Raw genomic sequence first — 15,196 nt, 5'->3', positions numbered from 1 at the left:
GAGTTCCAATCTCTATCAAAATTAACTTCACCATTGATTGGTCTTTGTAATACCTTAAAATAGAAATAAAAGATTTTACTTTACAACCGAATTCGTGTCAGTCAAAAGTGCTGTCAGACTGAATTATCTATATATTATATATAGTGTATCGGAATTAAACCCGCGGAAAATGCACTTAATACTTATTCTAAATAAATATCATCCAAAATTGAATTACTTTAAAAAAAAAAAATGAGAAATAGAGACAAAAATAATGTTACTTTTACTTTCAGTTTAACTTTACGCATTGTGCGATATTATGAAGATTAGTACCTATAAACGACATCACTCAGTCTCAACATGACGGGTGCCATATGTGGAGCAGAATCAACTTACCCTAAAGGTGCACCTGAGATTAATCCCAGTTTTTGGTGGGGTTCTTGTTGCTCAGTCTTTAGTTTTCTATCTTGTGTTTTGTATACTATTGTTTGTCTGTTGGTGTTTTTCTTTTTTAGCCATGGCGTTGTCAGTTTATTTTCGAATTATGAGTTTGAATGTCTCTCTGGTATCTTTCGCCTCTCTCGTAAAATAGTTCTGATTTATGTATATCTTCTGTGTAATTAGGGAGCTTTGCAAAATCAGATAAAAGCAATCAACACATTGTCTGGAATTTCTGAGCCAAGTATTGCCTCTTGAGAATGCTGGTCATGTAATGACACACGCTTCAAATAGATGTGTAATTCATCTAGATTTATTAGAAAGGCCACACTATTTTGCGTTCTAGAATGTTCGATCTGTTATCTCCAAAATATTGATGAGTCAAAGCAGTCATGCAAAAACGCTCCAACTAGAATAGGAGTGACATTACAATTATATACCTATATGGAGTTATTTTCTTTCAGAATGATAGGTCATTCTTTTGAAGAATCAACCCGGACGATACCAAGTTTCAATGAAATTTGCTTTAAGGCATAAAATAATGACCTGTGTAAGCAGAAAAGCCAGCTTTGTCACAAACCGAAAAAGAAATAAATCATTTGTAAGCGATTATTGAGAACAGCTTAATCAAACTGTATTTGAGGAAATAAGAAAAAATGCAACTCTTTCTAGAAATCAGCATTTAACATCACAACAATAAAAGAATTGTTCTAACCAAGAACCATGACGTATTAGAACGCCTCACCCTACTCAGTGACATTTGTCAGTAGTCATTCATCATTCAATAGGCTTACTCTAAAGTTACTTGTGTTTACCTCACTGTTAAATATATGTAAAGCATCTTTATTTTCTTTACTTTAAAAAACAAATATTCATGAGCACACCCAAAAACTGACAGCATAGTTGATTTGATGACAATGGTCACTCAGTGGTAGAAATAAAAGTAGAGACAGGTTCTTATGGCGTCATCAGGTCGTGTGGTTTTTCACTACAAACTTTTTTAGCGGTTTTCCTTTTTCATCGTGCCAAACATGGAAATGATTTTAAACATGGAAAACAGTGTATTCAACCTTTTCACACTTGAAAAGGGAGAGCATTGCAAGAAGCAATTAGTCAGCAAAGCAAGAAGTTCCTTGATGACCAGGGTGTATTGGTCCCTGTTGACTGTAGTAAAACAAGATTTTTTGTTAATATATTATACTTCCACTTAAAGGTTAGATTCTAAAAGACGTGTAAGAAAAGTCGATACGACTACTGGCGCTTGTGTTGAATGGAAGATGAATACAATATGATGTGGGGACCATCTCAAAAAGTACAAATACTCCATCATTTTTGTTACCTGTATGGGCGTGTTATATCAATCTGGTGAATAACTCATCTTGTTTAACGTTTTTTTAACTACGGATGCCATAAAGGGACACATAATAAAAAAAAAATCCGTGATTTTGGATTGCTAATCCATGATCTTGGATTGCTAATTCGTGATCTGGGATCGCTAATCTGTGATCTCGGATTGCTAATCGGTGATCTCGGATTGATAATCCGTAATCTCGGATTGCTAATCCTAATCTGAATAATTAAGACAATTCAATCATACTTTTTTATTCGATAATAAAACTCGCATTTACTGAAAGTTAGTTAAAAGTCATAAACAACTAATAAATAATTCAAGGTTCATTTATACATACCGTTGTTATTGACTTTGAGCTAGCTCTCAGTAACTGCGAGTACTCTAATATTGGTACTTTGTGTCTTTTGTCTTTACTTTAGTTGTTTTTTTGTGCATTCTGGCAATGTAATGAGTCAATCCATTCCATAAGATTTTTACAGTTTGTACTTATGTTGTGCCGTTCAAACTTACACCACTGTCCGTGGTTAAGTGGAGGGTTGAGCCTTCACAAACATGTTTAACCCCGCAATATTGTGCATGAACCTGTCACTCTTTCAGGAACCTCTTACTCAGTTATTGTCGTTAGTTTTAAATGCGCACACTGGTAGTAAACACAGCAAAAAAAACAAAAAACAAAAAACAAAAAAAAAACAAAAAAAAACAAATCAAAATAAGTAGACCGTTGATGTCAGAAAACAAATAGAAACACACAATATAACAGCCCCCCTCCAGGTCACCTGTTAAAGGGCTAGAAAAGAGGTCCACGATTTTGTTCATTGTATCAATCTTGTGGGGAAACACCATAAACGATAATGCAAATTCTGAGAACAGTTGGACCAAGAATACACGAGAGTCCTACTGGAAGACCTTACAGACTTTCACCTATCAATCGTTTTCTGTTAGTTCTGTCATGACTTCCTAGTTAAAAGTGTTACAATCTTATTAGTTTACTTTTTGAAGTTTCGACTCATATTATATGTACTCACATAACAGCCCTCAAACCAATGTTATGGGAAATATATTTACCAAATATAGTCTCATCAGTGACGCTCGGATAAAACAATTAAAAAGTACGAAGTTGAAGAGCATTGAGGACCCAAAATTCCGAAAGGTTAAGTTTTAAACACTGGTTGATAATATTTGGGAGGATACACATAGTTATTTAAAACTAGACAATTAATTATGTTCAACTCACAATCCAACCCCCGTAGTCTACATCCATATCACAATATACATCAGAACTATTTGTCAAATATAGTTCGTATATACCACTGGGGCATGTTGTGTTGTCGTCACAGTCATTCCCTATTCCACAGTTACAACAAACTGGAGGAATATCTAAAAAAAAATATCAATGAATAATATTCTGAAAAAGTCAACAAAATAAAGTCCCATTCGTTTGATGTGTTTAAACTTTTGTTGTTGTCATTTGATTAGGGTATTTCCGTTTTGAATTTTCCTCGGAGTTAGGTATTTTTGTTATTTACTTTTTAGTGCATAGTCAAAATATAGTAAAATGTCCCAAACTCCTTATGAAATGGTTACATTAAAATGATGGTAAATTATTATCAACAAAACATAATGGCACACAATCCTACCAAACAGGTTGGCTTTGTATACAGCGGTCTCCGAGCATTTGTGTTTACTGTTTTTCATAGAATAAAATTGAGAATGGAAACTGGGAATGTGTGAAAGAGACAACAGCCCGACCAAAGAGCAGAAAACAGCCGAAGGCCACAAATGGGTCTTCACCACAGCGATAAAATCCCGCAGAGTTGGGCTTCAGCTGGCCCCTTAACAAAAATATGTACTAGTTCAGAGAATATGGACGTCACACTCAACCCAGAAACACATTAATAAACTAAAATAAAAAATAAAAAATAAAAAAAACATACAAGACTCACAAAGGCCAGGGATTCCTGGCTTGGGACAGTCGCAAAAAAGCCGCGGGATTAAACAAGTTTTGTGAGATCTCAACCCTCCTCCTAAAACTCTAACCAACTATACACATAATGTATTACCAGCAACCAATTTTGTCTTCTTTTAGTTGACGTGTATCTAGTTTTCTTTCTTGTCACGAAAATGTTGAATGTTAACAACTATAGTAGATTGACCTCAATAAGAATAAAACGTGATGCAGGGTATACATACACAAGACAAGTCAACAATACAAATATAAAAAAAATACCTAGAACCCACTATACAGGGTTAATTAAAACATATATAAAATATTCCGAACTGAAAACGAATTTATACGATATTTCAGGATTCTCAACATAAGTATAGGTAACCAAAAATTATTTGGGTTGTAATAGATATAATTTGACCTTGTAAATGCAAAATTGTACTACAACACTCTTAAAATATGTTAAAATTCTTACGAAATCAATTGTAGTTTAATTACTCCTTTGTTAACTTGGACATTTAAGGGTGGATAATGGGACTTAAAAGTAGAATGACAGAAATATTGCAGCCTACTTAACATAGAACACATTCGGTCGGTGAACAAATTATATGAAAAAACAATTAGTCATTGTCATTTATAGCTGAATTATCTGCAAAAGAGAATGTCTAAAGCATCATTTGAAAGATTAAATTGAAGTATATAAATACAGATTAACGTGTTTATTGGATAAACATTTTAATACAGATCTTGATTAAAGCCAGGTATGTGGTCACATGTTTGTGATGTTATACGTTAACAACTAAAAAATCCACTAAATACTTGCGATCACCAATAAAAAATCAGGCAATCGAAAAAAGTAAAAAAACAAAAACACTGAACTGCAAAGAAAATTAAAAACGGAAAGTCCTTTATCAAATTGCTAAAAACAAAAAAATTCAAACTTACCCAATCAACGAAACGAGGGATAAACAGTTGTGACATATGTCAAATAGAACATTCAGATACGATATTTAGAACATTGAGCGTTAAATAATTTACCATTATTACAATAATTAATAAATGAAAAAAAAAAACAAAAAACAGCGGAATTATCAAATATCACATATTAGAAACTAACATGGTAAAAATTAGAAGGACGAATCAATAAGCAATACATTTTTGTAATTCAAATGACAATGCACGGACATCTAGAGATCTGGAATGAACAAAAAACTTATAAAACTAGGTGTAAATACAGGAGTTTTGAATAAATTTTCTATCCATATATCACAACCATTGTGTTTTCATGAGATACAAAATCCGCCCTCTGATCACATGTGGTTGTAACATATAAATGCTGGATGTCACGCAATGCAAACTATCACAAATGCACAGAATTCAGCGCCATGTATGACATATGTGAAAAGACACATAAAGGTATGTCATTTTTGAACGATTTCGTATTGACCAGTAAGCGTAATAATGTTTACCATTCTTAGAATGACTCTTATTGATTGAATACTTACAATCACATGACATGCCAGTGTAGCCTGGTAAACACGAACACAAGTAAGAAGATCCGCTAACTGTACAAGTTCCTCCGTATAAGCAAGGATCACCAAAGCACGGTGTTACTGAAATGTCATAGATATGCGTCATCGTATTTATTTCATTATCAAAACAGGAATATGACGACTTTAACAGTACAATTTTTTCATTAATTGTATGCAATATTTGTTCCAATCAAAGTAAAATACATAGTTTCAATAATCTTTAAATTGGGAGCAAATTTAAAGTTATATAGACAAACACTGAAGCACAGATTTTAATTCAAGCTAGGTGGATGTGAAACATGATTGAAAAAAAAAAACTCCGGTAAATAAATGTGATCATAGGTTTGTGATGTTGTACGAACACAACTAATCAAATCAGGCATTAGAATAAATGTTTAGTAATAGGAGTTTAAAAAATCAAAGCATGCGTTACAAATTAGAGATTATTGGTTTTGAATGACGTGCACTGACATAGATAAAACGATAACAAACTTTTGGAATGTTGGAGATTCAAGGAAAACTAGGACTAAATATAGGTGAATAAATCTGTAAAATCTACCTTTCCGAATTATTTCGCCGAACAAAATAAATACCAAGCGTTCTTTAAAACTATTATTATTTTTCGAATAGATATTATTTTCATTATTTTTTTAAATTCAAAGATGATATTTTGGACCTGTTTATATAATAATCTGCATGGATGAACTGAACACTTTCTTAAAGATTTTGTCATTTCATGAGCTTCAGGCTAGTGAATTAAAAAAACAAAGACTTGAAGGAAGTAATCCAAAATTACAATTCAGAAAAAAACAGACATTAACATGGCCAAAAAAAGAAAGACGTATAAATAATCAATAATCATAATACCAATGTACAGAAATCTAGACTTCTTGAAGGAGACAACTAGGTGTAAATACAGAAGTTGTGAACAAATATGTATTTTCTATTCATATAGTACAGTCATATCAATATTCTTGATATATAAATATTCGTCCATTGATTATATTTTCTTTTACAATATGAACGAGAGATATCACACATTGTTAACTAATTCAAATGCCATATAATCCAGCACCATCTGTGACATATGTCAAATAGAATATACAGCTATGTCATTTTCAACATTGACATACCGTAGTGGACAGTTACAGTTACAACCATTATTATAATAACTCCTACTTATTGTATACTTACCTTCACATGATAAGCCAGTGTAGCCTGTCAAACAGGTACACAAGTAAGAAGATCCACTAACTGTACAAGTTCCTCCATTTAAGCAAGGATCACCGAAGCACGGTGTTACTGAAATATCATAAATATGCGTCATCGTATTTATGTCATTATCAAAACAGGAATATGACGACTTGAACAGTACAATTCTTTTATTTATTGTCTGCAATATGTGTTCCAATCAAAGTAAAATACATAGTTTCAATAATCTTTAAATTGAGTGCAAATTTAAAGTTAAATAGAAAAACACTGAAGTACAGATTTTAATTCAAGCTAGGTGGATGTGAAACATGCTTGAAAAAAAAACTCCGGTAAATAAATGTGATCATAGGTTTGTGATGTTGTACGAACACAACTAATCAAATCAGGCATTAGAATAAATGTTTAGTAATAGGAGTTTAAAAAATCAAAGCATGCGTTACAAATTAGAGATTATTGGTTTTGAATGACGTGCACTGACATAGATAAAACGATAACAAACTTTTGGAATGTTGGAGATTCAAGGAAAACTAGGACTAAATATAGGTGAATAAATCTGTAAAATCTACCTTTCCGAATTATTTCGCCGAACAAAATAAATACCAAGCGTTCTTTAAAACTATTATTATTATTCGAATAGATATTATTTTAATTATTTTTTTAAATTCAAAGATGATATTTTGGACCTGTTTATATAATAATCTGCATTGATGAACTGAACACTTTCTTAAAGATTTTGTCATTTCATGAGCTTCAGGCTAGTGAATTAAAAAAACAAAGACTTCAAGGAAGTAATCCAAAATTACAATTCAGAAAAAACAGACATTAACATGGCTAAAAGGAGAAAGACGTACAAATAATCAATAATCATAATACCAATGTACAGAAATCTAGACTTCTTGAAGGAGACAACTAGGTGTAAATACAGAAGTTGTGAACAAATATGTATTTTCTATTCATATAGTACAGTCATATCAATATTCTTGATATATAAATATTCGTCCATTGATTATATTTTCTTTTACAATATGAACTAGAGATGTCACACATTGTTAACTAATTCAAATGCCACATAATCCAGCACCATCTGTGACATATGTCAAATAGAATATACAACTATGTCATTTTCAACATTGACATACCGTAGTGGACAGTTACAGTTACAACCATTATTAAAAAAACTCCTACTTATTGTGTACTTACCTTCACATGATAAGCCAGTGTAGCCTGTCAAACAGGTACACAAGTAAGAAGATCCACTAACTGTACAAGTTCCTCCATTTAAGCAAGGATCACCAAAGCACGGTGTTACTGAAATATCATAAATATGCGTCATCGTATTTATGTCATTATCAAAACAGGAATATGACGACTTGAACAGTACAATTCTTTTATTTATTGTCTGCAATATGTGTTCCAATCAAAGTAAAATACATAGTTTCAATAATCTTTAAATTGAGTGCAAATTTAAAGTTAAATAGGCAAACACTGAAGTACAGATTTTAATTCAAGCTAGGTGGATGTGAAACATGCTTGAAAAAAAAAAAACTCCGGTAAATAAATGTGATCATAGGTTTGTGATGTTGTACGAACACAACTAATCAAATCAGGCATTAGAATAAATGTTTAGTAATAGGAGTTTAAAAAATCAAAGCATGCGTTACAAATTAGAGATTATTGGTTTTGAATGACGTGCACTGACATAGATAAAACGATAACAAACTTTTGGAATGTTGGAGATTCAAGGAAAACTAGGACTAAATATAGGTGAATAAATCTGTAAAATCTACCTTTCCGAATTATTTCGCCGAACAAAATAAATACCAAGCGTTCTTTAAAACTATTAGTATTTTTCGAATAGATATTATTTTAATTATTTTTTTAAATTCAAAGATGATATTTTGGACCTGTTTATATAATAATCTGCATGGATGAACTGAACACTTTCTTAAAAATTTTGTCATTTCATGAGCTTCAGGCTAGTGAATTAAAAAAACAAAGACTTGAAGGAAGTAATCCAAAATTACAATTCAGAAAAAAACAGACATTAACATGGCCAAAAAACGAAAGACGTATAAATAATCAATAATCATAATACCAATGTACAGAAATCTAGACTTCTTGAAGGAGACAACTAGGTGTAAATACAGAAGTTGTGAACAAATATGTATTTTCTATTCATATAGTACAGTCATATCAATATTCTTGATATATAAATATTCGTCCATTGATTATATTTTCTTTTACAATATGAACGAGAGATATCACACATTGTTAACTAATTCAAATGCCATATAATCCAGCACCATCTGTGACATATGTCAAATAGAATATACAGCTATGTCATTTTCAACATTGACATACCGTAGTGGACAGTTACAGTTACAACCATTATTACAATAACTCCTACTTATTGTATACGTACCTTCACATGATAAGCCAGTGTAGCCTGTCAAACAGGTACACAAGTAAGAAGATCCACTAACTGTACAAGTTCCTCCATTTAAGCAAGGATCACCAAAGCACGGTGTTACTGAAATATCATAAATATGCGTCATCGTATTTATGTCATTATCAAAACAGGAATATGACGACTTGAACAGTACAATTCTTTCATTAATTGTCTGCAATATTTGTTCCAATCAAAGTAAAATACATAGTTTCAATAATCTTTAAATTGAGTGCAAAATGTTAAGTTAAATAGACAAACACTGAAGTACAGATTTTAATTCAAGCTAGGTGGATGTGAAACATGCTTGAAAAAAAAACCTCCGGTAAATAAATGTGATCATAGGTTTGTGATGTTGTACGAACACAACTAATCAAATCAGGCATTAGAATAAATGTTTAGTAATAGGAGTTTAAAAAATCAAAGCATGCGTTACAAATTAGAGATTATTGGTTTTGAATGACGTGCACTGACATAGATAAAACGATAACAAACTTTTGGAATGTTGGCGATTCAAGGAAAACTAGGACTAAAAATAGGTGAATAAATCTGTAAAATCTACCTTTCCGAATTATTTCGCCGAACATAATAAATACCAATCGTTCTTTAAAACTATGATTATTTTTAGAACAGATATTATTTTAAATATTTTTTTTAAATTCAAAGATGATATTCTGGACCTGTTTATATAATAATCTGCATGGATGAACTGCACACTTTCTTAAAGATTTTGTCATTTTATGAGGTTCAGGCTAGTAAATTAAAAAAAACAAAGACTTCAAGGAAGTAATCAAAAATTACAATTCAGAAAAAACAGACATTAACATGGCCAAAAGGAGAAAAACGTACAAATAATCAATAACCATAATACCAATGTACAGAAATCTAGACTTCATGAAGGAGACAACTAGGTGTAAATACAGAAGTTGTGAACAAATATGTATTTTCTATTCATATAGTAGTCATATCAATATTCTTGATATATAAATATTCGTCCATTGATTATATTTTCTTTTACAATATGAACGAGAGACGTCACACATTGTTAACTAATTCTAATGCCACATAATCTAGCACCATCTGTGACATATGTCAAATAGAGTATAAAGCTATGTCATTTTCAACATTGACATACCCTAGTTGACAGTTACAGTTACAACCATTATTATAATAACTCCTACTTATTGTATACTTACCTTCACATAATAAGCCAGTGTAGCCTGTTTTACAGGTACATAAGTAAGAAGATGCACTAACTGTACAAGTTCCTCCATTTAAGCAAGGATCACCAAAGCACGGTGTTACTGAAATATCATACATATTCGTCATCGAATGTATGCCAATTTTAAATCAAAACGCCAACATATTAATCCATCAATTTCTTACAATCTTTTTCGAAGTTGGATACACAAGTGTTATACAAACTTTAAGTGAAAGAAGATAAACAATTTAGTGTAAAATTAAATTAAAGCCAGGCTGAGTGATATCTGCTTAACAAAGTGAACAAATGTATCTCAGTTTGTCTTATGCTATAAGAACACTAATAACCAATCTAGCAGTACAATATCTGTTTAATCATAGGAGTTTAAAGTGTAAAAAAATGCGTTACGAATGAGCAAATGGACTTTAATTTATATAAAACATATCTTATAAGACAAAATTCGTTTTCAAAAAAATATATTTTATAATTTCATTCATACAATATTTAAATAAAGTGAATCATTAACTCTCTGCGATAATTGTTACATTGTTTCAACCTTAAAACCCTGCCATGTTTTTTTTAAATTTGGCAATTATGCCACTTCTTCTCATTTTTACATCAAATCTCAGCGATATGTGTTACCATGTTTCAACCTTAAAATCCTGCAATGTTTACAAACTGTACTTTAATTAGTAAAATAAAGGTACTACATGTATTTGAATTAAAATAATAACCTTCACACTTTGTTCCATTGTACCCATCTTGACAAAAACATATATTAGATGCTAGAAGTATTTCACATGATCCATTGTTTAGACAAAGTTGGTACGAACAAGGAGTTTCTACAAAAATATACATTTAAAAATTAACATTAAAAATACGAAATCATTTTGGTTGCACTATGAAAATAAAGCTGTTGCACAAACTACGTCTCTTTTGGGAAGATATAAAATATTCATAGACATTTTGTTTTGTTTACGTACTGGTTCCCAGATATGATCTCTATGTTTCATCTCATAGATACTTAACTTGGGAATGTAACCGGTATATATACACATGGTGGTGGTGAAATTGAATTTTGAGGAAGAACCACACTGAAAGGGGGGTAGTACAAAACTTTATTATAAGTTTAAACTCTTAGAAGTTCGGTCATATAAATGTTGAAAATATGTCGCACAGCCCTATGTTATGACCTTTGAATAACTTCACCTGCATATGGGATATACATTTCCCTACTCAACTCATTCGGTATTCAAGAGCATGCAGCTGCTACTCAGACTTTCGAAAGCGTCACCAGTGTCTGATCAGACAGTTGATAAACCAGGGTTATGTCAAAGAACGTCTCGTCCTTTTTCTAAAAAAGTTCATCGGAAGATACAAAGACCTTGTTGATAAATATTCCGTATGAACTTCACAAATTATACACGACGGTTTTGAAGTATGGATTCTAGGGTTGACGTTGTTAATAATCTTAATTACGTGTTATAGTGTTCTTTTATCTGTCTTTGTAAATTATTACTTTTACTGTTTAGTCTGTTTTTGGTAATTTCGATTTGACGTGGCTCGGTACTTATACATCCCGTCATTGTGTTATTGTGATATGGTAAATTTTTGTATTTATATCTTTCGTTTTTACTTATGTGCTTTGTCTATATGCCTTTTTGTTTTTCTTTGTTGACATATTTGTTTGCTTTTATAGTGATTAAGATTATAACACAATGTTGACTGCTGTACCCCTATATTTGACAATTTTACCTATTATGTCTGTTTATTTTGTTCACATATTGTTGTCAATATAATAGAATTTTATGCGAGGTTTAGCTAGCTATTAAACCAGGTTTAATCCACCATTTCCTACATAAGAAAATGCCTGTACCAAGTCAGGAATATAACAGTTGTTATCCATTCGTTGCATGTGCTTGAGCTTTTGATTTTGCCATTTGATTAGGGACTTTCCGTTTTAAATTTTCCTCGGAGTTCGGTAGTTTTGTTATTTTACTTTTTATAGTAGTGCATATTAATTTTCCATTCTAAAATATAATTGTTTACGAAAATTCATAGTAAAAGTGGGACAATTTTAGCCGTAAAGGGAGTTCCTATGGGAAATCGCATAATATATAGTTACAGAAGTGCAACCGAAAGATTTTAATTCAATCGACTTCTTTGGAAAAAAGTCAAATATCAAAAATACCTAAATTTGTAAATGTATGTTTCGAATTTGGAAGTGTATTGTTCATTCTGTACCTTCACATTGTGTTCCATTATAACCATCCTGACAAGAACAGACGTATGATGTTCCATTTACTGTACATGATCCATTATTTAGGCACGGTTCAGTGGAACATGAGGAATCTGTAAGACACAAATTGTTTTGATGTACCTATTATCTAAATCTTTTTTTTCAAATTTCTTAAACGTAAAAAAATATCGACAAGAGTAACAAGCCGAAGTGTTTTATGTATTTTGGACGAAATTAGAATAAATATAAGAAGTAACGTTCAAACTTGTCGAATTATGTTCAGATCCGTTCAGTATGGCAGTATTAACTATTGAAATATGAAATTACAATGTCGAACTTCTTTTCTTCCAGGACAGCGAAAGTTAAAGTTGCATTGGTTATTATGTTCATATATCTTGGATTGTCCTTTTTTCGAAATATTTACGTTGATGGTGTCAAAATATTTATTGTATTGCGTGCTTGATATCGGTTTCTCTAGACTATTAGCTTCTTAAGGAGAGGCTAAAGAAACCAAAGACATTCAAACTCACAAATTAAAAATAAACTGACTACACCATGGCAAAACACAAAAAGACCAAAAGTATACATAACAATATACAGGAAACCAAACACTGAGCAACATGAACCCCGTCAAAAACCTAGAGTGATCTCAGTTGCTCCAGAAAGATAAAAAGATCCTGCTCCATATGTTGCACATGTCAATACAAACCCGTAGATAAGACGTAAAACAAAGTGTTACTCATCTTGCATTCCATATTCATGGTATTATGCAAAACAGCAAACAACGGTTACGTTAATGTATAAACTTTATAACCTCACTAATGTTTATCTGTGGAACAGCAAAAAAAAAAACATTCATAAAAGATCACCATACCTTCACACTTACTGCCACTGTAACCAAAAGGACAAAGACAGTTAAACGATTCACCCACGTCAATGCAAGTTCCACCATTGTAACAATGCTCATCTGTACATTGTGTTTCTGAAACTGAGCATTGCATAGATTATATTTTGAGATTAGCTTTTTCTGAAAACAGATAGAAAGTATAATACACAAACTTAAGTTAGATTAAAACTGTTAGTACTTTTACACCAACTACATATACTGCATATAAACACATTTCTACAGTAACTAATCTGATGCTGTTACTGAATACTTCAAACTTTCAACACTTTCCAGAATACACTTCTTTGACATATGTAAGATATTATCAAACCCATTTGTTTTAAGCACAATAATCTTTTTTTTATTATAGAGATAAAGTAGTCTGTCAAATGACCGGTTTTAACATGGGGATTTACTGCGTTTCTCTTATAGCAGATTACTTCTTCGACTTTGATGAATCACAGTTCCGTGTTAAACATGACAAAGACAATATCAAACGATTGATATAATTGGCTATTTATTTTATATTTCTAGCTTTTATCTAAAATTAAGTCATATTTTGAATGTATTATACTATCTGCAAGAGTTTTAGTTAAAGTCTGTATTTAAACCGAACTTAAACGAATAAATTTATCATAAACGATCAAAATGACCAAGTCGAAGAATTATCTTGCACACCTGTTTTGTTGTTGTTACCTTACTCACTAATTGCTAAAGGATACGGTTATAATGTTTCTTAACTATAACATGTTTTTTAACATCGTGATTATAAAACAGGACATACGTTGTTTTATGTATACTTTTCTTAAAATTGAAAATATATATGCTTGGAAGTCCCCGCCCCAAAGAAAGCTGCTCCCTAAATACATCTCATGGTCTTTTTTACCAGAAGTCGATAAGCATTTATTTACCTCATAAACTCCTTGGAAGAATATTTCAAATTTTTAATCGATTTCTCCAGTAATGCTACTAGTATATTAACAGAATGACAGGTTTTAATAAGTTCATTTTATAAATTGTTTTAATATATTTCTCTTTATATACTGCTGACATCTACCCAAAGATTTTTTTTTTATAAATAAAATATTAACAGCAGTAACTGTCCTTTTCTAGATTTAGATTTTTCAATTTTACAAGAAAAATTATACACAAAAATTGACAACAAAAGGGACGATTTTTCTTTCCCTTTTGTTAATTTCCCTTGTTTGGACGATGACGTCTCTTTGGCAAGGTCATACGGTGTTTATATATATCACAACTCGTTCGCTATGCACGTAAATATAGTTACGGTTTGGATTTCAATGCGCATAATCTATGTATTACTCGTTAATTATTTAGTCAAGGATTTCGTAACCACACATTACTTAAAACCTTTACTAAATTCTTCCATAGATACAAAGATTTGGTATGCAAGTTTGACTCTTCATGTAGAAAACTTATTTCAAACGGAGACCACATTCTAATCTTAACGGTGATAATGTTTACCAGATCCCGTAGTTTAGATACGATCCAGATACACTTATCAATCCTTTAAATTAACTTATTCTGAAAGGTTACTTATTGAACACTGTAAATAGATCTCTGCATTTTGATTTATAGGTAAACAAATGAATTTCGTAACCATATTCCATCTATAAACCATATTCAATATTATTGCCTTTTATGCACTTTCACGGTACTATAATCTGTCGAAACCTATATTTTGGCATATACCCTGCCACGTCTTTGTTTTTGTAAGTTGCTTCTCTGCGTTTTATCGATCTGATGAGTTGATCCCTTTTCAACTGATTTTCGTAGTTTGTTGTGATGTAACACCACTGTATCAGGTACGGGTAAGGGTTTAACCCCGCCACACTCTTTACGTGCCTGTCCGTAGGCAGGAGTCTGTAGATCAGTGGCTGTCGTTGGTTCATGTCTGTAATATGTTTTTTTTCCTGAATTGTTTTGCTATAAATAATGCCGTTAGT

This window comes from Mytilus californianus, unplaced genomic scaffold (genome assembly GCF_021869535.1).
Source record: "Mytilus californianus isolate M0D057914Y unplaced genomic scaffold, xbMytCali1.0.p SCAF_10, whole genome shotgun sequence".
NCBI classification, from domain to species: Eukaryota; Metazoa; Mollusca; class Bivalvia; order Mytilida; family Mytilidae; genus Mytilus; species Mytilus californianus.
Note: the sequence above shows the minus strand (reverse complement) of the source record.